Here is a 27,990-nt window from a genome sequence, read left to right on the forward strand (position 1 = left end):
ACTTTCCTTTTTCACCACGTTGTGGATAATAAGGAGGAGGGGGCATGGCGTCATCCACACATGAAGCGCTCCAATGGTCCTAATGTATGTTCCGTTGGTTAGTTTACTTTATTATATGTTGTCTTCTGTGGTAGACAAGTAATCCAAATTGTCATCAGGAAAACCAATAATTAATTTATACCAGTTTGAACTAGACAAGAGTGTTAGCCTTTCTGAAAATGAATGTGCAGGCCTATAATCACCTCTAATCATAAAATAGACCAACTACAGACACAAAGTATACTTTCAAAATTATATATTTATGCATTTACCATTCATTGCCATTAGAGACACAACGCTTTCCCTAAATATCTGTTGAAACACAGGTCTGTAACATGTTTTTATTCCCTGACTGATTGACAGCTCTTTTAATAGAAAAACAACAAATCAATATTCTCTGAGGCAGTTAGATATCTGCTTTTACAACATGCAAACAGACACAGGCATGTATTGTATTCATTATAAAATATTTTTCTTGTTTTCCAGTAACGATTCCGTCACTAAATAAGTGCAGATTGGGCCTTTAAAGTTGCCTACAGACTTTGACACACGTTATATAATGTGTCCGATGAATGTATAGGCTCTGGTCTCATGAGATGCAAGTCAAATGAAGCGAAAGTTAGTAAAAAATGTAGGGCTATACATAGGGCTAGTACTGAGTGAATGACACTGAAATCTTCTAAATAATAATCAGCCAAACGGTTTTTATGTTTTAGTTTGCAGCTCACAACTTTTTTTTTTTTTTTTTTTAATACTGCCTGACATATCTCCTTCATCACAGATAAATATTGTAAGTTGTATATGTAATTGTATTGTGAGTGCAAAACTGTCAGAGCAGAGAGGTGTGTGTGTGTGTGTGTGTGTGTGTGTGTGTGTGTGTGTGTGTGTGTGTGTGTGTGTGTGTGTGTGTGTGTGTGGTTGTGTGGGTGTGTGTGTGGGTGGTTAGTGTGTGTGGGTGTGTGTTTGGAGCGCAGAGGGACTGAATGGCAGCCAGTAGCCTGCTGATCAAGCGCAGGTGCAGGGAAGGGAAGCGGGCGGTGTGTGTGGAAAGGGCTCTCTCTCTCTCTCTCTCTCTCTCTCTCTCTCTCTCTCTCTCTCTCTCTCTCTCTCTCTCTCTCACCCACATGCGCACGCATGCACGCACACACACACTCGCTTCCATTGAATAGGACCACACACTGACACAGACCAGCATGCCATCAGCCTCGCACTGCTCTCGGCCTGCATTCTCAGAGGCTCGAGGCCTCTGCGACACCCCCCCCCCCCCCAACCCCCCGTTCCTTCTCCTTTCTCCTCCTCCACCCCTCTTCGTCCCCCACCACGTCACCTCGAGCTCAGTTTATCATTTCTGCTCATTGATGCTGACAGCTTTATAGAGCGCCATCATTAAAGGAATGCACGGTTTGCAGCGGATCAACAACACTTGACAAAAAAAACAACAGTTTTGTCTCTCTTTGTTTTTAATGTAACTATAACTTACTGTCTAGCACAGGGAGAGTAGCTACAATAAAGTGAATGCAGCATACTCCTGTACAGTATACGTTTTACTTATACTGCAAATCAGAGCATCAATGTGTTACTTCACACATAAACATGTTCCCTGTAAAATGATTAACATGATGTATTTAGCTTATAATAAGATAAAACCTATATGCAACATTAGGCTAGTTCGACTACCTGCACCAGGTTCACCATCACAATGCTGGTTACATGTCTATTTAACTACACTTTTTATGCTACATTTCTCAGCTAGCTACTTGCAAAAAGTACTCAATACAAATGTAACATTTGAATTGAGTACACTTTCTTATTTATTTATTTTACTTTCACTCTTAAAACTGTCCTTAACTACTGTATGTGTGGTTTCTCTTAATGTGGGCTCGGATTGAATCTTGTGGCTGCTTAAAGTGTTAAAATGGTCCCTGTCTTTGTTCAGTTTCTTTACTGTTGAGGTTCCCACCAGACAACTACTGATTTAAAATGAAAAGCACTTATTGAAAATTGGCGTTTTCATACAACATTCCAGTTTAATAAAGTTATAGGCCTATAGATGAGGACTGTGTGGTGTGATGTTGAATTATGTCTCTTAGGTGTAAAAAAAATGACTTGAGTTAACACCTGAAGTTTTAATAGAGTTTATTGATAAAGCCTTACTTTTCAGTCCTTTCATAACATATGCCTATTTTGCTTCTTGAAGAGATTAGCAGGGGAGCAAGTGCAAGAGAGGGGAAGAAGAAGAGAGACAGAGGGGGTGGAGGGGGATTTTTGTCTGAGAGGAGCCGACAAACAACAATATAAGGCCTGTTGTACTGTAGCCTGCCTGGGAAACCCTTCAGCTCTGCGCTAAAACCGATCTGAGCTCTGCCATAAGAAGAACAGGATCGCTAATAAATCAGTTGAGCTCATTATACAAAAGCTGCTATTACTTCACAATATTTAAGGAATAGTATAACTCCTTTAGATAACTTAGTGTACTTCATAATGAATTATAAACTCTATAACTTAACTCCTATTCATCATTTTCGATAATACATTTCGATCGGATATTCGATGATAATTAACCAAGAGACTCCAAAATATCTAATTATAGGCAGTTTATAAAATTAAAAAAACTGGTTTCTACTCTTTAATATATATCTTAATGTTATGCCAGGCTTAATACGACTGATTAAATGTTGAGGGTTCTTACAATCACTGATTTCCCTGTATCATTTCAATGCGCAGACACATCTTTCCCTATAGCCAAACAAATGTAAAATCCCAGTGTTAATATGCACATTGTCTTATAACTAATTCGAGTTAATACAGCCATAATGACAGTATAACGACACGCTAATTGGCCTTTTTTCCTTCACAACAATGCTACCAGATCAGCATCTCTTTATTATTTAATAACGTCAAACGCTTGGCTGGCTGTGCTGGCTGCTGAGCCTGCTGGCTGCTGTTGGGAGGAGGACAATGCAGCTCCAATTCAGGAGATCCACTCACAAGCTATATGGTCAGTGAGAATGAAAAAAAAAGCAGACTGAGGAGAGGGCACAGGCTTTTCAGCAGGAAATGTGAACAGATTGAGTCACGAGAGGGCTTTTAGGTTCAAACTAAATCAGTCACTAAAGTAAAATAAATAAAGGCTATTATCTACAACACAGACATCATGTTTTCATTTTCTTTTTTCCTGGATATTTTATGCTCTTTAGCTCATTCAGGCAGCTTGAAGCAACAGGTGACTGTCTGTGGCCGGCCCATCATGCAGCTCCGAGTGAAAGTGGCGCACGGTCTGCTGCTCCTTTGTTTTCCGGAAATGTGGAGACTGTGTTTACTGATGTCCCTGCTGGAGAGAGGGCAAAGACGGGGGGTTATAGTTTGCACACTCAATGTAAGCAAACAAGGAAAATACCCCTTTTGATATAATTTGTCAGTAAAATCAATGAAATTTAAAAAAAGATGCCTGATGATAATATGGTGGTATTGATAGTGAAAATCTAAATTATGTGTCTACAATGGCACAGCCCATAGCCATATCAGACCATTTCTAGTTTTATTTTCATTTTAAAAAACTTTGAAGCAGGGCAACACTTTCCCTGCTTCCATGCAACACGTCGCTCGTCTGAAACACTACCAGCGGGTTTCCAGGCTGACTGACCGGCTCAAGGAGCCTGGCAGAGCCGGGAGGGGAGGGGGGGGGGGGGGGGTGCAGAGGAGAATGGTGGGATGCCTTGTGGAGACACAAACTCGTTGCTGGGTTCACACAGTGACTGGATAGAGCACAACGCTCACGAGGTGCACATTGTGATCCAGTTGGCTGAGGTGTTGCAGCTGTTGATCGGCCGGCCCGTGCACAGTTTTGATTTCCGGCACCGTCACTTGTTGAATAAAAAAAAAACGGAGATCTCGATTCCTCTGCTTCTGGAATCAGCCATTAGATACATAATGTTGTTTTTCGTTACAAAACGAAAGTGCGCACAGATAGCCTGCATTCAACAGCTATAACCTTTTATCATCTGGCATGTGGAGGGAAACATAGAGCAAATTGATGTTTTCTTACCTTTGTTGTGAACTGTATACATTATTTGATAGTGATAAAAGAATACAAGGCGGTTTCTTTTCCTGAAAAATCGAATAACTGCTCGATTTACAAGAAATATACATCAGAGGAACTTTGTTTTCGGGCTCTCTCTTTGTCTATTTACTTTAATTTCTGCGCATGTGTGAATTTATTTTGATATATTTAAGTCAATGGTGAAACTTTTTCTTATTATAATTTTCCTCTTTTTCTGATGGCACCGCTAAGCTTGTGTTATAGACATTCAGAGGTTCCTTGATAGAGAAGGCTGTTGAGCTGATGGGACTGAATCATCATTAACAAGCCAACAGACACAGGAACCCCCCTCCTCTGGTCTCATTTCCCAGCTTAGACACTAACCTCTTTCACTCTGTCATCAGCCTGACTCTCTCTCTCTCTCTCTCTCTCTCTCTCTCTCTCTCTCTCTCTCTCTCTCTCTCTCTCTCTCTCTCTCTCTCTCTCTCTCTCTCTCTCTCCTCCACCGACTCCAGCACACAACAGCACCATCCATTGTTCCCGGCCTCCCCTCCCTCTGCCTGGCCCCCCGACCCAACTGTTGACCAACAACTCCAGCTCGCACATTAAACGGGGAGGGAGAAGGCGGGGGGGGTTGTCCTATTTTAGAATATCACACATTCAGAAATGGTTTAGGGAAAAGTGCAGAGACACATTTAAATTGTGCAGTCTGAAACAGATTACAATAATGTAAATATGCTAAAGCTTTCAATTCTAAACCTATGCTGTAGAATTTGAAAATAAATGCTACTAAATATGCAAAGAGAATAAAGTGGCGTGCTTTCAATTTTAAATAAAAATCGCGTTTATTATTTCAGCAGTACCAACATTGCAAACACGCAGCGTGTACACACACGTTGCCACATAATGCTCGCCATTGCTGCGTGTGTTGCTTTTCAGAATAAAAGCTTTAGAAATGGTGTGGATCAGTAGAAAAAAAAAAAAAGGGGGGGTCCACAGCCCGCGTGCCTTTCTAGCCCTCGGGGACATGCGCGAGCCTTCTGAATGGATGCAGCAGAACTGTTTTTCTATATGCATGTGTTATCAGGTGTCTTCCGGCTACTGAATTAGAATTAAAACTACTGTATTGATTTTCACATATTGCAATTCTAATACTTTAAATTACACTGCTACAAATGGGATTGTGCGAAATCTGGATTTGTTAAATTAAATAACACAGTATAGTCAGAGGTTCTGTTGCCACTGGCTTTACCCTGCATGACCCCACCTGCTGTATGTGTGGAAAAATAATAATTGCAAAATCAATCTTTTTTACTTCAAATTTTTATTTTTATTTTTTCCTAAACTTATTAAAAAGCCCAATGTGTAGAACAGTAGCCTATTGGAGTTGTAGCCCTTTCTTTTGTAATACATTGGAACTTTTAGAGTTTTGACAACGGTGAGAAAATAAGAATAATTAATGTGTAATTTTAGACTTCTAAAAGATGTCATTCGTTTAAAAAATATGTTTGTGAGCAATTCTCTTAAAATAAGAGAAACAATCATGAAATATCATGGAGATGAATAATGTTAAAACAATGTTAAGTCAGTCCTTTGAGCTGCTAAAGAGTCAAAGAGGTCTCCTGGACACAACACAAGTCTTTACAAGCTTTACAGTCTAAGACACTCACCGTCACCACAGTTAAAATGAATATACAATACTTAAGAGAGTTTAACCAATGACGATGATCTGTTTTATACAACCAGCAGTGTCGGGCAAGTTGCTTTCAGGGCCCAACATTTTTTGTACTTTAAGTAAACTACCCCCCAAAAAAAGCCATTTAACTCCTTGAATCTCTATGCAAATATGAATGTACCTCACTACTAGGCCACTAAGGCCAGCCAGTACTGCATATATGTTAAATAAACAATTAAGACTCATTTAAATGTGTTTCGAATTGATTTTGGACTAGATTACATTTCCACACGTCATTAGTCGACACTGGTAAAATGTGTTAACCCACAGGACAAGGTGTTAATGTGTTTAAGGGATAGGCTTACATTACAAAGTGTCACAGAGATGCTAGAGTTGTTCAAAGGCTTTGTCAGTGACATCAACATGACAGCACTCTCAGCTTCACACACACACACACACACACACACACACACACACACACACACACGCACACACGTACGCACATATATGTAGGCCAAACTCCTCCTCCAGACAACACTCCCCACTTGTGTTTCCCCTCAGTCTGCACTTATTTCCTCCTCTCCTCACAAATCAGATAAAAAGCATGCACGCTCGGTGGATGATGATGAAAGCATCCTCTAAATGTCATTCGCCAAATGTTTTTGTGTCACATGCAGATGAATTTAGACCCTTCAGTGCTGCGATACTGGGCTGTTATACCAAATCATGTTGACACACAGAACATCACCCCAGATTACATTCCTCCATGTGGAAATGTCATATCTCTTTCAGTAGTGAATTATTCATCCGACCCGCGGACCTCTGCTGGTTTACTTACATTGTATTCTACGTGTTGGCTGAATGAATCACCATTTGTAACAAGCATTTTTAAGGCAAGACATTACAGGTAAAAACGTCCTTTTTTCATGCATTGGTTGATTTTGAGAGTTTGGTCTATTTTGCTTCCATAAAACTTCTTTCAGACCAGTGGAAAGAAAACATCCAAAAACACACGTAGGTGTTAATTTTACTACACTTTTTCTATTTGCGTCTGTAGAAAAATTAGTATTAGATAATGCTACAATTGCATATTTGAACATAACATTTCAGAAAACTTGTAATACTAAATAATTGCAAAATGTAAGTAATCAACTGGGGAAGTTTCATGGTGGTATCTATTAGTTTAAATGTTTTACCATATTCCCCTGTAGTGTCAACATTTATCGTATTTACAACATTAATCGGTCCTTTCCAAAATAAGTTATTTCTCGTACTCTGAGCCATAAATCTCCACTTCAATAGCACTTACATACACCAAACCATACACCATATCTATATTCTGAAGGATTTTACAGAAGGGTTCGTTAATATGTAATGCATAGTCTGATTCATATCCCATGTTATTCCTAAAAAGCATTGAGTGATACAAAGACACAATATCCCAAAGTCCTTGTGAAAAAACCTTTGACTCTAATATGAAACAAGTATTTTGAACCTGGCTTCATCCAATGTTCAGATTTCTTTACTGGAAATGTGTGCAAATTAGCACACATTTAATAAGACAATTCCTCATTTGCAAATTTAAACCTACAATTTCAGAAAACTTGTAATACAAAACATAATTGTCTTAATGTAAGTAGTGATGGGGAACTTTGTTGGTGATATCTATTAGTTCAAATGTTAACCCTGTTCACCTGCAGTAAGTTTCTGACAGTGTGGATCACAGGTTACTCTAAACGTTATGTGTTCAGGATGTATTCTTCTTCCCTTTTGCTGTATCCCCGGCCATAATTCTAGTTTGTTAAAAAAAAAGAAAGTTAATATAACTCAATAGGAGTGAACTCTACCGCTGAAAAACACTCATGAAAGACATTCTCTGAAGCCACACTTAGAGCTGACATCAGTAAGAGTGGGTTGTTGTCAAGAAGGAATTCCCACTTAATTATTAACCATTTAACATCATGGCTCATAAACGCTGTTACGTGATCGATTTACTGACACTGTTAATCTTTAAGATGATAATAATGCCATAATTAGTGCTGTAATGTAATCAGGCATCTTGTCATCCTACACATTATACATCCGTAGAGCTCATTTAAAAAACTGAATATCTATACATGAGTTTGTTTTGACTGGTCGGCTAGATATGAGCCACGCAGATATGTTCCACATGTGGTGATAGATATTAGTGCGTTACTACAGTAAACTGCTGCTTCTCCGAAACGCAGCGACAGGCTGTTCATGAGCATTGTGTGGCTCAAATCTTATCTGTAGTTTTTGCTTAAAAGTGAAGCATGAATTTGGAAGAACAGAAAATGTCTGCATTTGTTCAGCTCTTTTCTTTTATGAAGCATAAAACCTCGTTCCCAGTCGATCATGTTGACTGTAGTGTAGATTTCGATTGATTGCATCAGTCACTATCGGGCTATTCTGGAGCTGGTGACTCTGAGGTCTCTCTCTCCCTCTCTCCGACTCTCTGACAGAAGCTGTTGTTGAATGGAAGAGTGGCCTCTTTCAGTGTGGGTGTCCCCTCGGGGCCAACTGGGAGAGATAATCAGACAGGACAGTTACAGACAGACAGGAAGACAGACAGATGCAGGGGACTTGAAGTTGTTTCTCTCTGACTCCGACTGGGGCGCATTTGGGAGAATATTATATAAACATGTTATTTTCCACAAGTTATGAATTCTCTTTTGTACATGAAGGGTTTAAATCCTGGTAGCATTGTCTGTAAATCAGTGGACCACAGTGAGTAAACCTTCTCTATAATCTTAAGAGTAAGCATAAACCATTAAAACACCGATTAGATTAGATGAGATTAGAATAAATCTTATTGGCTCCTGCATTAGAAAGTTGCAGCACAACACGTTAAATAGGAGCATAATGCTCAAATATCAAAGGTTTAAGTCACAGAAACCCTCGGATCTTAAGTTCAAAGTTATACCCGTACCCTGTATATACTGTATAGTTAGTTATAGATAGTTATTTATTTTGTCATGCGCAGCCCACGTGGATTTATCACAACTCCGTTTCATGAACACAACATCTTACATTACATTTCCAACAACAAACAAATCAACTCCTCTGAAATTTTAATAAAAATGTATTAACAACATTCATGTGGTATCAAATGTTGATAACGAGTAGCAAAACACTTATAAATGTGAACAAAAGGAAATCAACTTAAGCTTTACTTGAGCTCATACAACAAAAGATTGCGTGATCATAACTGGCCTCATCTGTGGAAGTTTCCATCACAAAGTTTCTGAGTACACCTGCGTATGTACGTGGGTGTGTGTTTGAGGGATGGAGAGAGAGAGACATGGAAAATATAGGGCAGAGAGAGAGAGAGAGGTCTGGCCTGGGTTGGGTTGGGCAGGTCAGTGCAGCAGCATTTGATTGTAAATAAGAGAGGAGTCAGTTCACACGCCGATCAAGTGACTGCCGGGAACAAGCGAGCCATTTGAATCAGGTGGCTATCTCCCTATCTGAGAGATCAGAGCCCTGTCACCCCCCACCTGCCTCCTCCCTCTGCTCTCGTCATTGTGTGCTGCGCAGTGAGGGACACACACACACACACACACACACACACACACACACACACACACATACACACACACACACACACACACACACACACACACACACACACACACACACACACATGCACACAAGTGAAATGACATGTCCCTCCCTGCTGGCTATAAGGGCAGGCAGAGTGGCTGGATGAGATTTCACTGTCTCACGTTAGGAGAGGTGAGGAAAGGAAAGGAGAGGAGGAAAGAGGAGAGGAATACCCCCTGCAGTATTATAACACCCTGAGACCCCTCCTGTCGACTGACTCTGTTATCTGTCAGAATTACTACAAGAAAACCATGTGTAACGTGGAGATATCAGATACTGCACTCCATTCAAAGCCCTACTTTATTTATTCTGATGTTTTTCTTGAGGTTTGAACATTGTGGTCGACATACTCGAGCTCTGATGTCTCTTCACCCTTTAATGTAATCTTTATTAAATCTTTATTAAATAGAAGGGAAAGCTTTTTGTCAATATTGTTAAAAAGCTACATCTTCTCGAGCAGATGACCTACTCCATAGGACTCCATGAAGAATTGGGAGAAAAAAGGTGTTTATTTAGCCAATGAGACAGATCTTCCATGATGATTGATAATTGATAATTCATTTTAAATTAACTGATCATCCCATGATCATGTTTGTTTGCTTTTTGTAGTTTTGCTTATCGTCCTTATACTGTAAGTCATACATAAAAAAGTTTAAAAAGAAAAGAAACAGCAGGGAAAGTTATCTAAATTCTTATTTTAACCAACGAGTCGTCAGTCAGTAGTGTTTTTGATTAATTGATTAATCCTAAAAATGTCTCTAAATTGTTTGTTTTGTCAAACCAACTGTCTGAACCGTCAAAATGCAAATATATAAAACATGAAAAAGCAGCAAATCTTCACATTTAAGAAGCTGGTATCAGCAAACCTTTTGCTTGACAAATTATTAAAAAAAATGATTTATTGATTATTAAAAGATTTGGAAATTAAATTCATCGTCGATTTGAGTAATTGATTAATCAACTAACAGCCTCGGCTTTTACCAGAACACTACAGGAAAAACAGGAGTATGCTCTTCATTTAGTCTGGCTGTCACAATAAAGGCCTGTGAAAAATGGATCAAATAAAACACGGAAGGACACACACACACACACACACACACACACACACACACACACACACACACATACATACACACATATATACACTCGTGGTTTTTTTTAATGTTATGTCTTGACAACGACCCCCGGGGGAGACGACGATGTGTGACAGCTGCTGCCTGTTCATATTGATTAAATGACAGCCCGGATCATTTACCGATTTACCCAGTGACGGAACTCAAACGTGAGACGCTGCCCTGAGGGAGAGCTCAGGACTGTTAGCATGGACATCCTGCAGTTAATGTTCAGGACATCATCTCCATCCCACTGTGACACAAGAGATTACACTGTTCATGTTTGATGTTAACACAATCAATACAATAACTGATATAGTGCCAACTGCAGATTAAATCATATGTCACAGTCTAGTAGGAAATAAAGATGTTAGGAATACAAATTAGATGTATTAGTATTAGTAACCAAGATTGTATATACAAAGTAGACGAGCAATAAAACACTATTTATAGTTTTGTATTTGAGGCTATCATTCCTGTATACTGAGGGCGATCTTACCCCCTCTCTGATTTTGGCTAAACACTCTGTGAGTAAAATTGTATTGTAATGATTATGAATAATGGCCAACACCACCAAATAACAGTAGTTTCCTCAAAATATCAAATTGAATAGAAACAGTAAACTTTAAAAACCTGATTTCAAAGTATTTGGTAGCTGTGTGTCAATATACATAATATATATAATATATATATCATATAATAACAGAGGAGAATATGTCAGAACAGACCACAGCAGAAGTAGAGAATAGAGCTAAATGAAAAATAATTGTATATGAAAGAACAGAATAAAATAAAAAATGGCTAAAAAAATGTATCAAACGAATATATATCAAGACATTAAAAATCATACAAATATAAGAGGTTATAGCTATTATTCAGCCGATACAAACTAAAGGGTGGTGAGAAGTAAATCTATTCTACTGAAATAAAGATACTTGGTTAAAGAAGTGAGCGCTTTATTCCTGCAGGAAGGAACAACACAACCGTCAAGCAGTCTGCAATGAAGTTCAAAGTATTAGGAGAATACAATTAGATTATATAGCCACCGGAGTGGGGGGGGGCTCTGTTTACTGGCAACGCCTACGCAAACCCAGCTGATACAAGAAATACAAAATGTCGAGGTGGTAAGAGGACCAGAGTGTACTTCTGTTTCTGTCTCTGTAAGTGGGACACAGATTAGATGAGCATATACAAATGAAGACAAAGTATGAGATTACAGTGTGTTAATGAAACCTACTAACAGAAATACATTCCACACCGAAAATGTCTTTGAAAAGAATATGTTGTCAGATTGTGAGAAGCTCCACATATTAAAAGCTGCACTCGCAAAAGTTTTGAACGATGTGACGAGAAGGTTGACGTGGAAGAGGAAGTTAGATTTGGAGCAGGACAGGATCCAAAAAACAGGACATTATTGGACAAGAAAAGACAGTTCAGGCCTGAGTAGGACAAGACACATGGCTGTCTTTCAGTATTATGTCCCTGTGTGTGTGGTGAGTCAACAACACTGGCGGTTCTGGGACAGACGGGACATTTACTGCTGCCAACTGTCCCAGTACTAAGGGTTTTTTGGCTCGTTGTGTGCACCTAGAGTGTGTGGCCTTGGGAACGAGCCAGGTGAGGCTGTTGAGCACAGATTAAAGAAGAGATGGATCAATCACTTCAGTCTCTGGGCCGGTGAGTGACAGCTAGCCTGGGGACACAAACATGGACACTATTGATTTTGAGTCTCCTTCCATCAGATCTCATGCACACAGTCAAACATTTACAATTGCATATACGCACACAATGATGATAGACCTTGTTTCTTTTACTCTGTCTGTCTTTCTGTCACTATGTTTCACATACACTCAGTCAGTCTTGTTAGGACCCTTGCTGTGTGTGAATCTCTGTTAGCAGGAATGGCCCTCTGGCCATGTGTTTTAACGGGCCTACAGGATATTTAGCAGCATGGAGGGAGGTCTCTATGGCACTTGAAGGAAGCTATTAGCAATAAAATATCCTATACTAAGTAGTTTACAGCTTGTGAAGATGTGCAGCCTGGAAAAGTTCAAACTTCATATAAAAACAAGATTATCTAACAAACGTCACTTCTATAATTGGCAAAAGTTGAAACATAGTTCAACAGAACTTTGTGGAGTTGCAAAGTGTTTTCCTACATTTTGACTGTAAATCTTGAAGTTTTCTTTTAATAATGTTTGTCAGCATAAAAGCACAAGAGGATAAAACAGTACAATAGCTTTATGTTGTAGCCATCAGTTCCAAATATTTCAACTTTATTCTGTTTTCCGGGAAAAAAAGTTTTCCTGTTAGTTTGGTATACGAAAAGTTTAAAATGCTACAATACACTTTAACCTTAGAGCAATTCGAAACACTTTGTCATTAGAGTTGTGAACAAAAACTAAAACATAGTTAACAAATCCATCCAAAATGAGATTGTGGTCCCAGGGAAAATGACAGCATTAGTGGTTTCAGCAAATGACTTGTAGGACTTATGGCTATTATCAAAGCAAAGGACGAAATATTGTGACAATGTTCAAGAGCAACAAAGTCCACAGATGAGAGCGGTAAAGATGGTTGGATGAATAGGTTAACAAACACTGGACTTTAACACAGGAGACTTGCTTCCTGTATAATGTCAGCGAATGCTGATGATTGTTAACAATCAGCACAACCTCAGAATCGCTCCCCAACATGAACCAAGTAGGTTTTTTAACCCAAACGACAATGTTTCCCCAACCACAACCTCTGTTGTTGAGTCTGAACCTTAACTATAGCAGCATCGGATCCGAAAACATTTATACTGAGTGTTGTTCTGCGTCAATAACCAACAGTGTGAATTCAATTGGAGGACTTGTTGTCCAAAACTGATTTAAACTGGAAGCATACTTTTTTTAGTTTCAGCTCAACATTGGCCATTGATTTCTCACAGTTTTGATAGAACCAGGAGCTTTTTGTTCATCCAAGCTTTGGAAATGCTCCAGCTACTGGTAACTACACCTAACACAACAATCACTTCTCCTACTTTGCAACACAAAATGTGTTGAATAAAGGTTTTATAGACATACTGTAGGAAGAGAAGAGGGGAAATGTATATAATACAATCTAGAAACAAACAAACAGAGCAGCATCAGTGTGGCTGTGGATGATGGTAGGGGACGTCTGTATTGGGAGCAGTGGCCTAATAAGGCTAAATACCAGACTGTGAATAATCTCCCAGTAAACTGTCTACTCATGAAAAACACAGAGATGCAACAGCAGCAAGTCTCGCTTTCTGCCAGGCTGCCCTCCCTCTGTCTCCCCCCCTCTCTCTCTCTTTACTGGTGTGTGTGTGTGTGTGTGTGTGTGTGTGTCTGTCTCTCTCTCTCTCTCTCTCTCTCTCTCTCTCTCTCTGTCCACGCCGCTCTCTGTCTTTCTCTTCTTTCTTTACTTTCTCGCTCCTACTTCTATTCCTACTCCTCCTCTTCCTCCTCCTCCTCCTCCTCGCTCCTCGTCTCGTCTCAGTAAGTAGGATAAGGCTTGGAGAGCTCTGTCGTCGTGGTAACTGCCAGAAGTATTCAGTTTGAAGTTTGAGGAGGTCAGTTTGCGGGTCACACACACACACACACACACACACACACACACACACACACACACACACACACACACACACACACACACACACACACACACACACAGGACCTGAGAGAGAGTAGGTCCAGGCCCCCATATGGGCCCTGGCCCTTATACATGAGGGGATGAGGAGGGGGAATAGATGTGTTTTGGAGGCGCAGGGGCCACTGTGCAGACTCTGCATCTCAAACAGTTTGGGTACCAGAACCTTTCTGTCTCTGGGACTGAAATTAAGATGATTATGAGAGCTTGAATATCTGACTCTGAATGACTCTTTTGTTGTAATTGGATGTTTTGCAGCTCACTTACCCTGATGTTCATTTCCATGCTTTAAATGTGAGGATGCTTTGAGCTCATATTCACATGTAATGGGTGTTTCAAAGTATCACATTCATCTTCGGGAGAAAATCAGAGCATCCTTAAAATTAAAAGTAAATTAATCAATTAATTAATGTAAAATACTCGACTAAAAGTTAATGTAAGTTGGTTTTGCTTAGATACATCTTTCTATACTTTTAATTATAGTTAATCTTACGGGAACGTTTTTTACAGCTGATTTTAGTCAAAGTAAAAGAAGCAATAACACACTGTAAAAGTACTTTCAAGTAAAAGTCTACTGTGCTACTTTACTTGAGCAAAAGCAGTAGTAGTGACAAAATGTTGGCTCATTATTACCCAACATTTAAGCTTCATTTAATGCTGTAACTGGTTAATGTTAAGCTACTTCTAACTTTTCAACTACTTATAATTAGCTGATATGTTTTCACATGTAAAACGTAATCTACACACTAACTATGAACTGTCTAGGCTAACAAATAAATGTTGTATGGTATTATAAGTGCCTTAGAAATGAAGATGTGGTGGAAATATGGAAATAAGAAGAGTATGTGACTTAAAGTACACACAAAAAGTTAAAGCTGGAGAATGATTGCACATATTTATGTGAGCGCACAGTTAAAAACATCCACAGTGAGTATTATGTTTTCAGGAATTATACACAGAAGCCAGTACTGGAGACCCCAAAAAACAAAAACATTAATTCTGACTACTCTGAGTTAGTAGTTTTTGTGCTGTCGTCAATAAAAACTTTGTTGTTGCCTTGACTGTGAGCCAAACTCTCTCTATAAACAGCTCTGGTTTAGACTCACATGGACCCCTTTGACACATATTACCCTGTTAAAAACACAGAAGTCCTCCACTGCCACCACACTGCCACTGCAGGTGTAGCCACTCTCATATACTGAAAAACACAAAACTAAATGTATGTGAAGCTAGCAGAACCTTCCTCTGTGCTACAAAAACAGCAACAAATAGAACGTTTCTAGCATTTTCTGGCAATGGATCATAAATGATGTTTCTCTTCTTCTGGCACCGCATCATTAATTATTTGTGTTTAAAGGCCAGGAATGTTGCATCAATGACATTTTGTTGGTGGCAACAGGAGAAGGTAACTGAGGATATGAGAGCCGTTTACAGCAGTGATGATTCTCACGTCCATGAATAATATTAAGTGCAAACTTTCTTTACTTCCTTTTTCCCCCTGTGTCTCTCTCTGTCTCTATCCTGGGTGGTTTCTGATGTAAATGTTTTCAGTCAGTTGGCGGCTGAGTCTCAGCAGGTGGTCCACCAAATCCACCGTAACCCCCGGCAACCCCTGTCCAGCCAATCCAAACGCTGCCCTGCCCGCCACTCCGCTTAGTTAGCCCTGACAGGACCCTCTGTGTGTGTGTGTGTGTGTGTGTGTGTGTGTGTGTGTGTGTGTGTGTGTGTGTGTGTGTGTGTGTGTGTGTGTGTGTGTGTGTGTGTGTGTGTGTGTGAGAGAGAGAAAGAAAGAGAGTGAGGAGTAGTAGTACTCAGAGGACAGGGTGTGTTCTTGGAGTGGTCATTAAAAGTTTATTAAAAAGTATTCAGCCGTTAGGCATTATCAGTGAGCATGGAAGCAATTCTGCCTAATGTATGTGTCTGTCTGTGTGTGTGTGTTTGTGTTTGTGTAAGATACCGACTGCGTCGTTACCTCAGAAACACAATAACTTCTCACTTCCATCCACATGAAAAAGTCGCGCACTTTCAGTCACCATGTCATCATTATGAGCGACCTGTCAAGTTGCTTAGTGTAAGAGTTGTAGGCCCATTTTGGCATGTTGTTTAGAGGCATTCTGGGAAATGTAGTGGGTCACTCCCAGAGGTAGTAGACAGCTTTGAGAGGAAGCAGGTGTCCCAAAAAAGTATTTTACACTTACTAGAAGGCCACCCGGCGAGCACAGACCTCCACCAAGGCCGTTTCCATAAGTGAATTGTGTGTGTGTGTATTCATCCCATAAGTTTGGATTATCTCCAAAATGTAATAGGTTCTTCCTTGGCCCATGCTACAATCTTCCAGCAAGTTTCATGAATCTTTCCGTAAACCTGCTGATAAACAACAAACAAATAAACTGATCTAAAAACACAACCTCCTTGGCGGAGATGATAACACCTCAATAACCTCGCTGTTGACTAAGGATGATAAATCTTTAATGAGCATCATGACTGTAGACAGTTTTGCACCCATACTAGTCAACATAGTTTCACAGATCTTCTACATTTTAAAGAGACAGGTGCTAAAACCAAGTATGAACCTGAAAATGAACAGGATATGTCCCCTTCAGAGTGTGACAATAAGAGTGAAGTTCATTGATGACACTCATGTTAACTGTTTACTCATTTGACTAAACGTGTTCTTATTTGTGAGTCAAAGTAATTAAGAGCACAGTGTCATACAAAAGTGGTTAGCTGATGCTGCCTGCGTCATTTCCAGGGAATGACACCCTGCGCTTCTATCAAATACTGATTGAAAACTGATTTTTTAAATGTTATTCTATGAAGCAACATTTCGGCACTTAATATATTTCACCTGCAAGCCAGCATCTCATAACCTTAGGTGTATGTTTCCCTTGTACATCTGTCAAATTATTCTGTCAGTAGCAAATATAGAGTATGTCCTTACAGAGCTTAGTGCATCGCCTCCATTTTTAAACACTTCTCTGTCTGGATGCCCTCCATCTCTCTTTTTTTCTTTCCCTCCTCGTGTGAGTGATGTTGTAACGGTGATGGCGATCACCTGTGTGCATGATTGTGTGTGAGAGTGAGAGAGGCAGTGGATGGAGGGTGTAAATGTCTGAGCTATCATCAGCTTTGATTAGCTTTGAGTGGCTCTGAGTGCTGGGTCCATCCCAACCGCTTCCCTGGGTCCTTAGGAGCAGTGGGCTGTGTGTTTGTGTATGTGTGCGTGTGGCTATGCCTTTTGTGTGTCTCTGTTTTTCTTTGTGTGTGTGTCTCAGGATTTCTGTGTGCAGATATGTGTCTCTACGACCATATTAAGTCCCTGTATGCCCTATAAACTACAAAACCATTCCAGGGCATCAGGCAGGCTGACTGGCTTTAGAGACTCTAATTCAACTAAAGGATACAGGTTGAAACTGTGTGACCGAACAATTGACCTGCTGAAGTGCCCAAGAACAAGATGCTATCAAAAAAAGGTCAATTTCAACAAAAGGATCACCGACAAATCCTGACTCCAATTCGTTAACATGTTGTACATATCAACAGTTAAATGGAGGAAAGGGACGGCCAAGACATTGTTTCTCTGTACATAACAAACAAATGCAACCAACAAACCTCTCAATAATAAAGAAAAATGGCTGCCTATTTCTTCCAGGCTTGAGAGGAAGTGTCATCAACCCGATTACCCGACTCCTCCCGCCCTTCTCTGAGCTCCATACATACCAAAGACAGCAATGGAGGGAAGAGAAAGGCTCGCAGTTAATGTTTAACCAGGCTATGTAAAGACAGAGTCAGATAGCTGAGCTTATGAGCAAATAGACTGTGTGTGTGGGACAACAATCAGTTTAATGGCTGACATGTATCTGGAAATACTGCAGTTCTGAAGAGGCAGTGAAATACTGCAAACAAACATATCTGACTTAATACATTGAACTATTCTATTTCACGTGTACATGTTACCATGTTTGTAGTAATTCTGAAGTATCAGTTATACTGTATTATCAACATCAAAACTATGAATATAGGAAGGTATCGGGGAATTTAGTGATTAATTGAGCGTCTAGTTGTTGAGATTGATAAGAAAAGGCGTCATGGGGGTCATAAAACTTTATCAACATGTGGAAGACAATGTCCAATGTGTATTTAAGAAAGAACATTTGTCCATTGGAGTCCCTGCAGGATGCCAAATATAGCTACAAATATGATGATCACACTGCACCCCATGGTGTGTGTGTGTGTGTGTGTGTGTGTGTGTGTGTGTGTGTGTGTGTGTGTGTGTGTGTGTGTGTGTGTGTGTGTGTGTGTGTTGCATCCATATATGCATACATGGATGTCTGCATGTGTGTTAAGAAGAGAAAGAACTTTTTTTTTGGCCAAGTTGGCATTACTTGCACCATGTGTTTGTGTGTGTTTTGGTGTTTTGTATAGAAAGTGCTGTGTGCAGTAGAACGGGGGATTTGGTGCCATCAGCACGGTGATGTCAGCACACAGGGACAAACAAAGCCAGAATCTCAACCCTCTCCCAACTACCCACAATCCCCCTGGACACTGTGGGGGGCCCTGCCTGGAGGCCCACTGCCGTTAACACACACACCCATGTTAACACAGGATCACACACTCAGAATCGCAGAAATTAACACACAAGCAGTTGCATTCACAATGTCGACGCACACACACACACACACACGCACACACACACACACACACACACATGCTACTCATACACACATTGATACATACATGTAGTATAGGTGGCGTAAACTCAGGCCTTATATACTGTATATGCAAACATGTGCTCATTATTCATACATGTCCACTGAAATGTACAACAGTATCAGTACACATACATGTAGAAACATATTGTATAACTTGTCATCACTGCACCAATTCTTGGTCATTTGGTTTATACATAGCTTACTGTTTAATTCTGTAAAGTTTAGTAAAGTGCTTTTTAACAATTAATAAAATACTTTTAGGTAACTAAAACCAACTGTAAAGCAAAGTACTTTGTTAGTGTTGAATGTAAAACCTACTCTAAAAGTACGCTTTGGAAACTAATTCTTACTGTAAACTACATTTTTTAAGCTAAACCCAACTTTAAAATATAGTTGGAAACTTATTTTGTAAAACCAAAAGTAAAGTGTAGTACCGTTTAGGAAAGTAAAACCTACTCTTAAAGTACATTTTGGCAAGTAAAATCTACTAACTATCAAATAACTTTAGGGAAAGGAAAACGACTCTTTGAAACAAAGTGTTCGAAAAGTAAAACCGACACAAGTTTTGGCGTCGTTAAGACATTCAGTCAGTCTTAAAAAAAAAAAACAGCCATTGGTTGGACACTGCACTGCGTCTCTGAATTAACTCTGTAACAGCAGCGAGGGAGCAGTCAAATCAGAAACACACCTCTGTTTGCTTTGGGCTGGCCCTCTGCCACTCTGCACTAGCCTCAGCCGCATGCCTTGCAAATGGGGAATGACATTACTGTTATTGTATTCGTGGTAGAGTTCATATGAATATACTGTGACTGGAAAGCCCGAGGGAGTCAAGTAAAACTGATATAGTGGATTACTTAGAGATGCTAAAACAAACGACTACAAAATATATCAGCAGTTTCAATAAAAACAATTGCTATTCTCCTCCCTGCCATTACTGTTAGATTGATCCTGTACGTTTTCTAGTCCAGTGGCTTAGCAGTAATAAGCTACATGGGAAACCCCTAACCGTCACTGGCTACTAATAAAGTATATCCATGCTTTGTAACACTGATGCTTTATACACCATTTAAACACAATGTATTTATATATGACCTTGTCATACCCCACAAACAATATAACACAACCAGCTGATGTTCCTAAAGGCATTACGTTAACATAACAACGCAGTGTCTTCCTTTCACATGAGACCAACATTTTATTTATGGAATTATTATATTGTTATTGTTGCCATATCTATGATCTTTACCTACATTTCTAAAGATAACGATATTATAGTTGCAATGCACACATATTGTAAGAGTCTTTTAAGTCAGGTTTCCATCCAAATGTAGCGCAAACTTTAACAAAGCTTCCTGAAAATCCACAAAACAAAATGCAAATGAATGCCTGTTTACATCCACTACTGGTATGTGACTATTAGGAGTTGGGTGCTGGTGGTGCTCATGCTGCAGTCGGGTGCCATTAAAACATTGCAGAAGAAGAGGGTGCAACATGATGACGTGATTAAAAGTCAAATCTCAAATGGTTGAAAACAGGATGGAAATATAGCATATGTATTAATTTGAACGTTACAATCCTTTTACGAGACCTTTTCGTCGTTCACGCTCCCGTTTCTTTATAAGCAAAGTGGAAATGTACTAAACATCTAAAGTTTTGTAGAATCATCCAATATCGAGGTTCAGTCTAGTGAAAGGGTTGCTCAGTGAGTAATGTTCAACATTTTTATTACCATTCGTAATTGCTTTGTAATTAATTTGAACAGAACAAATGATTTGTAAAAACAATGTACAGTAAACATCAGTAAATATAAAATACAAGAAAGAAAACTTGAGTGACTTTTGGATTGCTTAGTTGCATTAAAAAGAGTTTGGTGTGTGAATAGGAACTCAGAGTTGGCACTCGTATATATCGTCTAATGTCTAAAGAACGTTCTGTAAAACAGCATCATGTCAGGTCGCACCATGTCAGCTGGATGGTGTGACGATCTGAAATAACTGTAGGGCTTTCTGTTGTAACGCTGCTATCTCCTCGTCAAACTGTTACACAACAATTAGCAACTGTTGCTGTTTGTCTCTGCTCTTTAAATGCCCTTCTGTCCAAAACAGTTGGAGACAGACTGGGGCTGTGTGTTTGTGTGTGTGTTGCTTTTTTTGGGCAGTGGGATTGGGGTAACTGGGCATACTGGACCCAAACAGGTCCTCATTGTGCTTCAGGAGGAAGAGCCGGGTCGTGCTGCACCCTATTCAGCCAAGTTTGGAGTGTGAGTGTGTCTGTGTGTCTGTGTGTGTGTCTGTGTGTGTGTGTCTGTGTGTCTGTCTGTGTGTGTGTGTGTGTGTGTGTGTATGCACGCACGTGCATTTTCGACCCATATAATGAGGGAGTTCTTCATATTCAAATGGCTGCTATTGATTTGTTGCTACATTAGTTTTAAGGCCCTGTCACACATATCCGTATGACAGAAACGTATGCCGGTGCATACGAAATATCGGCAATAGGTTGATATAAATGAAGGGTAAGTTGTGATCGTTTGAAGGACGCAGACGTTACGGCGAACACGCCAGACACACACAGTTTCTTATGACAGAAACTTGCCGGCGTATATGAAAATTAGCAAAAAATGTGTCAGAGTCCAAATACACGTATACATAACAAATTATTATACGTATGTCAAACATTGATAGTTTATCACTTACTTATTTAAAACGTATCAGAGCGTCTGGACAACGGAGCTGGAAAAGTGCCATCTGGTTCACGTCATGCTGATGCTGGAGAATGGCGAACATGCTGAACGCTAGCTGTACTGTAGAAACACGTTTAATAAGTTACTCCGTCGTCAGGCATAATCTTAACATAGGTAGGAATAGGGTATCCACTCGTTATCAATACATTGGCTGTAGGATTCATCGTCAGCCGACGTAGCCTATATCTAACGTTCCTCTAACGTAGTCACGTAGGTATTCACGTACTATATTTACGTAGGTAAGTATTCACGTACGTATTCCGTATTCACGTATGTCTAACGTCACGTAACGTCTGCATATCTTATGAAGCACACGTCGGGTACGTCCGGTAATTTTGAACATGATCAAAACACAGCGTTCAACAACGCACCCCAGCGACACAGTGAGCTCTTAACGAATACTACTTATACCTTACCTTATATCAACATAAACCAGCACGTTGCCGATATTTTGTATACGCCATCATTCTGTATACGTTATGTATTCGTTGGGCATTCGACTGATACATTTTGTATTAGTAAGTGATGCGCTATCAATAGGTTAGACATGCGTATCTGTATATGTTCACTTTTCCGATCCGATGAAAAGTTGGACGTATTTGGACTCTGACAAATTTTCGTATGCACCGGCATACGTTTCTGTCATATGGATATGTGTGACAGGGGCTTTAGCCGCAGTTTCACATCAGTTTAACACCAAAGAGTCAGCTTTACGTTTCTGCAACTAAACTGTACTGCAGTGCATTAAGGCAAGAAAGTCAGAGAGTTATTAGCCTGAACGGTAGTTGTTGCCTGGTAAAATAAATATGTATCATACAAGCAGTGTGAACCTCCGTTCTACTAAATATGTTGAAATAATAATTTTGTGGTCATTTTCATGGTGTTTCCAATCGCCTGTCAAACTCGTCTTAGCTTCTATTTGTGGAAATCTTTCTTTTCTGTTTGGCCGTCATTGCAGGTGCTGCTTCTGCCCTGATCTTCACCTAAATACTGCAAAGAAAGCAAAAGATTACAGCGCATCATTTCCTTTTGTGCACGAGGATTTCCTGAATGATAACCTGCGACACTCTGCTGTTAACAATCAAACGCAGGTCTTTGTAATATCTACACAAGACAAAAATGTCACTGATCATCACTTTTAATTATTTCTTCCATTTTTGATTTGTTTCTACAGTAACGTAATAGGGGGGTGAAGAGAGCAGGACAATTCATGAACCGGATGGCACATGGGAACTGGTAGGTTTAAGGAACACACACACAGACACACACACACATACACACACACACACACACACACACACACACACACACACACACACACACACACACACAGTGAGTCCCATAGAGAGACACAGCAATGCCCTGGAGGGTGCCAGTCATGCCCAGCTTCCGCTGCGCTCCAAATTGAGCGTGGCACTGAGTGTATGAAGTCAGCCGTCTGGAAGAGAGCCAAGCATTGTTCCTCCGAGCAGCTGGATGGTAATTACTAGAAAAAAAGAAGAAGAGAGAGAGAGGGAGAGAGAAAGAAAGGGAGAGAGAGGCAGGAGCCCTGTCACCTCACTGTTGCTTCTGCATGTGTCATATTGGAATATATATACTGTATATATATATAAATATATTTATATATATATATATATACAGTATATATAAATGTATATATACTGTATATATAAATATATATACAGTATATATACTGTATATATATATATATATATATATAAATATATTTATATATATTTATATATATAAATATATTTATATATATACACAGTATATATAAATGTATATATACTGTATATATAAATATATATATACAGTATATATACTGTATATATATATAAATATATTTATATATATACAGTATATATAAATGTATATATACTGTATATATAAATATATATACAGTATGTATACTATATATATTTATATATATATATATTTATATATACAGTATATATATAAATATATTTATATATATATATATACAGTATATATACTGTATATATATTTATATATACATTTATATATACTGTATATATAAATATATATATTTATATATACAGTATATATAAATGTATATATACTGTATATATATTTATATATACAGTATATATACATTTATATATACTGTATATATAAATATATATATTTATATATACAGTATATACACATTACAACAATGATCATGGAATATTGTGCAGGTAGAAAACAAAGGTGAGTTTATGTATTATCTAAATCTCTACCTAAATAATCTGAAAAAATAATTTAAAAACTTCTTTACATTCTATACTATTTCATTTTGGGTGATATACAATGTGCTTCATAGAAAAATATATATTATACAAACTAAAACAATCAGATGTGGTTTAACCAAAAAACTAAGTTTGCGCAGTTGTCATGGAGATACAATGTAGCCCTGTTGTCATTATGTGACCTACGCATGTATTTACTGTGAACAACATATACAACTGAGCTTTCTCCATGACAACTGAGCAAACCGCTGAAGGAGACACTGATATCTGGTTGAAAGATACAGAAAAAGCGTAAGGATCTTTTTCTTTTCTCTTTTAATAAAGTTTCCAAGGTCAAGATTGAATTTCTGCACACAAATCCAATGTGTATTGATTTTCTCTTTAATTTTGCTTGTGATGTCAGAGCACCTTTAATGCGATCCTGCACGTTATTTAAGCAGATAGGACCATTAAAGCAGCTTCACCAACATTTGATTTAATCCTTGGAACAACCCTTGCTATATTATCTAAGACGTACAATAGGTTCACATTTGATAAGCAGGTGAGAGAGGTACTGAGATTCATTGACAACATGTTCTAATCAATTCTGAAACTTACCCGAAGCCAATGCAGAAGCCTGACAACAGGGGTGATCAATGTGATCAAATCTGTTGACAGCCGCATTTTGTATTATCTGCAGTGGACCTACAGTGACACTGACAATACATCAAAAAAAGATGTATGTAAATTATATACAACGGAAAAACAGCAACAAACAAACTGTCTGTTGCTGATTCTAACATTGTTTTGTCATCCACTGTTACATAGTTTCAAAGAAGCCTTAATATATATTTTACTTAAAGATATCCATCCTAAACTACATTAAGGATGAACATACATACACCACCTGAATCCTCAACTTGTTCTCTACATGATCACCTCAGTGTTCTCTGCAACAGTGAGCATGTGCTGTGTGATTTAAAAAGAGAGAGAGACATAGACACAAAGTGGGACATAGGATGCTGCAGAAAGATAGAAGAAGAAGAAGAAGAAGAAGAAGAAGAAGAAGAAGAAGAAGAAGAAGAAGAAGAAGAAGAAGAAGAAGAAGAAGAGAAGAAGAAGAAGAAGAAAGAAGAAGAAGAAGAAGAAGAAGAAGAAGAAGAAGAAGAAGCAAGAAGAAGAAGAAAGAAGAAGAGAAGAAGAAGAAGAAGAAGAAGAACGAAGGGAGGGATGGAGAGAGAGCTTTGCAACCATCCAGGCCTGAGGAATGTGTCAACTCGCTGTCAACTATGTGTTGCTTTGTCATCAGACCGCAGAGCACTGGAAACACGTAAAGTTGTCTTTTTCACACCTTCGACTCCTTCCTCCCGTCTTCCTCCGCCTCCCTCCGCCTCCCCCCTCTCCCCCACACTAACACAGTGGCAGCAGTAGCCAGGCCAGTGCTAGTGCAGCTGTGACCAGAACAATAGCATTCCTCAGGTTTTAAACGCCTGGCACTTAGATTCCTAACAGTCAAATTCCTGGCGGGGAGAAGCTGGGGGTTGCTATAGGACGCTGAGAGCTGTGAGACGCCTTGTAAGGAGGCGTACAGCTGTAAAGCGCTGGGTGATTTGTGTTTTTTATGAGAAGGATGGATGAGTTCATGGGGACGTGGGGGAAGCTCTGTTGTTCCACCTCACGTCCTCTTTTACTCAGATTTGACATTTCCAACACTCCAATTTTAGCAGTTTAGGTCGAGAGGCATCATGCGTCGATAGAGGCACCTGTTAAGTCAACATGTGTGTCTTGTAATGCGTTTTTGTCACATGTGGTGCCGAAAACTACATAGATGTGTTGAAAACAACACATTAGTTTTAAGAGTGTTAAATGAGGTGTTAGCAAAGGAAACAAACAAGGATATGTTGTGTGTGTATGACAGGTAGATTCACTTTGCATATTCTTCATTCTAACATAAGATGCAAAAAAAAAAGGTACAAATTGTTTCCTCTAACCAGTGAAGAATTTGATAATTTAACGTAAACATTAAATGTGACACACCGAAACTGATACTAAACTTTTCAATCGTTTCTTACATAAAACATCGGAAGGTATTTTATAAAAGCTCAACAATCGTCAGTCCCTCATTTGTTCCTCTTTGCTAATTCAAACAGTGCTTGTGCTGCTAAAATGACTTTACTGACAATTAATTCATCTTTTTCCCCCAAGAATGCTTTTATTTTGAAAACCTCCTCATAGGTGATATTCAATGTCAGCCAGAGGAAATGAAAAGCCCAAAATGCTGTGCTTCTCACATCATGTGTGTGCCTCCTCTGGTGGCTTCCCTTCACACAGCACTGAGCTGCCCAACTATCAGCACATCTGAAATAGCCCCAAAAATAATGATTCTCTCATTAACCACGCCTGTTTCACAATTTAAATATAAATGAATCTAATTTAGAAAACCTCGGCCACGATGAAGGAGACTCATTTAGAGCCAATCTAAAATTAATGAGGGCATCTGGAGAGAGGGAGAGAGAGTGGAGAGGGGCCCTGCGTGGCTTAACAGATACCAGAGTTAACAAGCTACTGTACTTTAAACACTGGAAAATCCCCATTAATTTTAAAGTTAACGCACTACTGTACTCTGAATGGTGGCAAAAGAGCTTTAATGTTAGTTCAAACACATTAAAGCGACATCTTCAAACTGACTCTTGGCCTCTCGCTGTCAAACCTCCTTTATGCTGGTGTAAGCCTGTATTTATCAGACTCTGCCTGGTCATACAGAATTATAATTTTCTGGACATTTTTTAATACAATGGCACGTGAATGTGTGCAGGATTCAACCCTGAAACCTTAATGCTGTCAGATTTACCCTCACAGTAAAAGTATACAATTACAGACAGAGGTAGCAATATTGGAAGATGTAGTAATAAGACATTTACATACAACAGGAAGAGTGACACAAACTATCTAATCATGCACACGTACTTTTCAGGCTTTCCAATGCCCTAATTTGTGAGGAAAAAAAAAAAAAACTTGTGTCCCCCAATTTATTGTTTAATCTGCCAGGTTTGCATATAAATCTGCTTATTCTCTTCAAACAACGCATTTTCAATGACATGCAGCTATCGGAGTGGCTGCAGCAGATGCCAGCCGGCTCCCACAGCGACTGTTTGGTTTTGCAGGTTTAATTCCCGATGGGTTTGGGTCCAGAGTGATTAGGCTGAGCCCTAAAGGCCAGCGGGCTTGTCAGGTGTCTCCACACATTAACGTTGTCCTGCTCACACCCTGAGCCGACAGCATAGCGAGGCAGAGGGGGAAAGAGAAACACTGATCTGGCGTGGTGGGAGGCACAGAGGGATGAAGGGAATTGTATTGTTCATATAAGATTTAAAATAAGTTTTCTTTGAATTCGTATTAAGATTAAGTGGACTTGTAATGAGTCTTTCAAATTCACCAGGGGTGTTTAAAAGGTTAAATGACTATTGACTTTGTTGTTTCTTGTGTCTTTGAAGAAAGACACAAACTCGGCTGGTGACTCATTTTTACTTAAGAACTGCATTTTAATTTGTATCTTGCCTCTATAATTCAAAGTACAATAAGACATTAAAGTTGATATGTACTGTAACAAAAGTTAGAAGTTGTGCCAAAGTTGGAAAACTAAATATATATTCTTCTAACTAAACTTAAAGTCTTTGGATCAAACCTTTTGTCTCTGGAAGGAATCTGTATTTTTAGTCTTGTACATTTAAAAACTCTGTGGTGGTATTATTAGTCTGAATAGTTATGAACCAATTCAAATTACAGCATCTTCCAGGAAGTAAAATAAATAGGCTTTATGATAAAAATGCAAGAACATGAAAAGAGTTTTAACCTAATTGTCAGAGTCATATGGTGAAAAAGGAGGAAGTTTAGATATGTATGTTTCTTCTCCTTTCTGATGACTTTTAGTTCCTGATCTTTTCTGCCAGTAAAAGCAACACACTAATGGATGCTACCTCAACATTTTCTTTAGCCTTTAACCCTTTAAACCAGCGGAGTGACAACACAGCCGACTTTTCCCTGCTGGATTCAAATAAACTTGCATTGTGTCTGTGCACAAACAGCTTCCTGCATGCAGACGTGCTGCTTGTTAATGGGGGCGGGCCACCAAAAAAAAAGAAGAAAAAAACTCTTCCTGCTTCT

This window comes from Cottoperca gobio, chromosome 4, assembly GCF_900634415.1.
Source record: "Cottoperca gobio chromosome 4, fCotGob3.1, whole genome shotgun sequence".
Taxonomy (NCBI): Eukaryota; Metazoa; Chordata; class Actinopteri; order Perciformes; family Bovichtidae; genus Cottoperca; species Cottoperca gobio.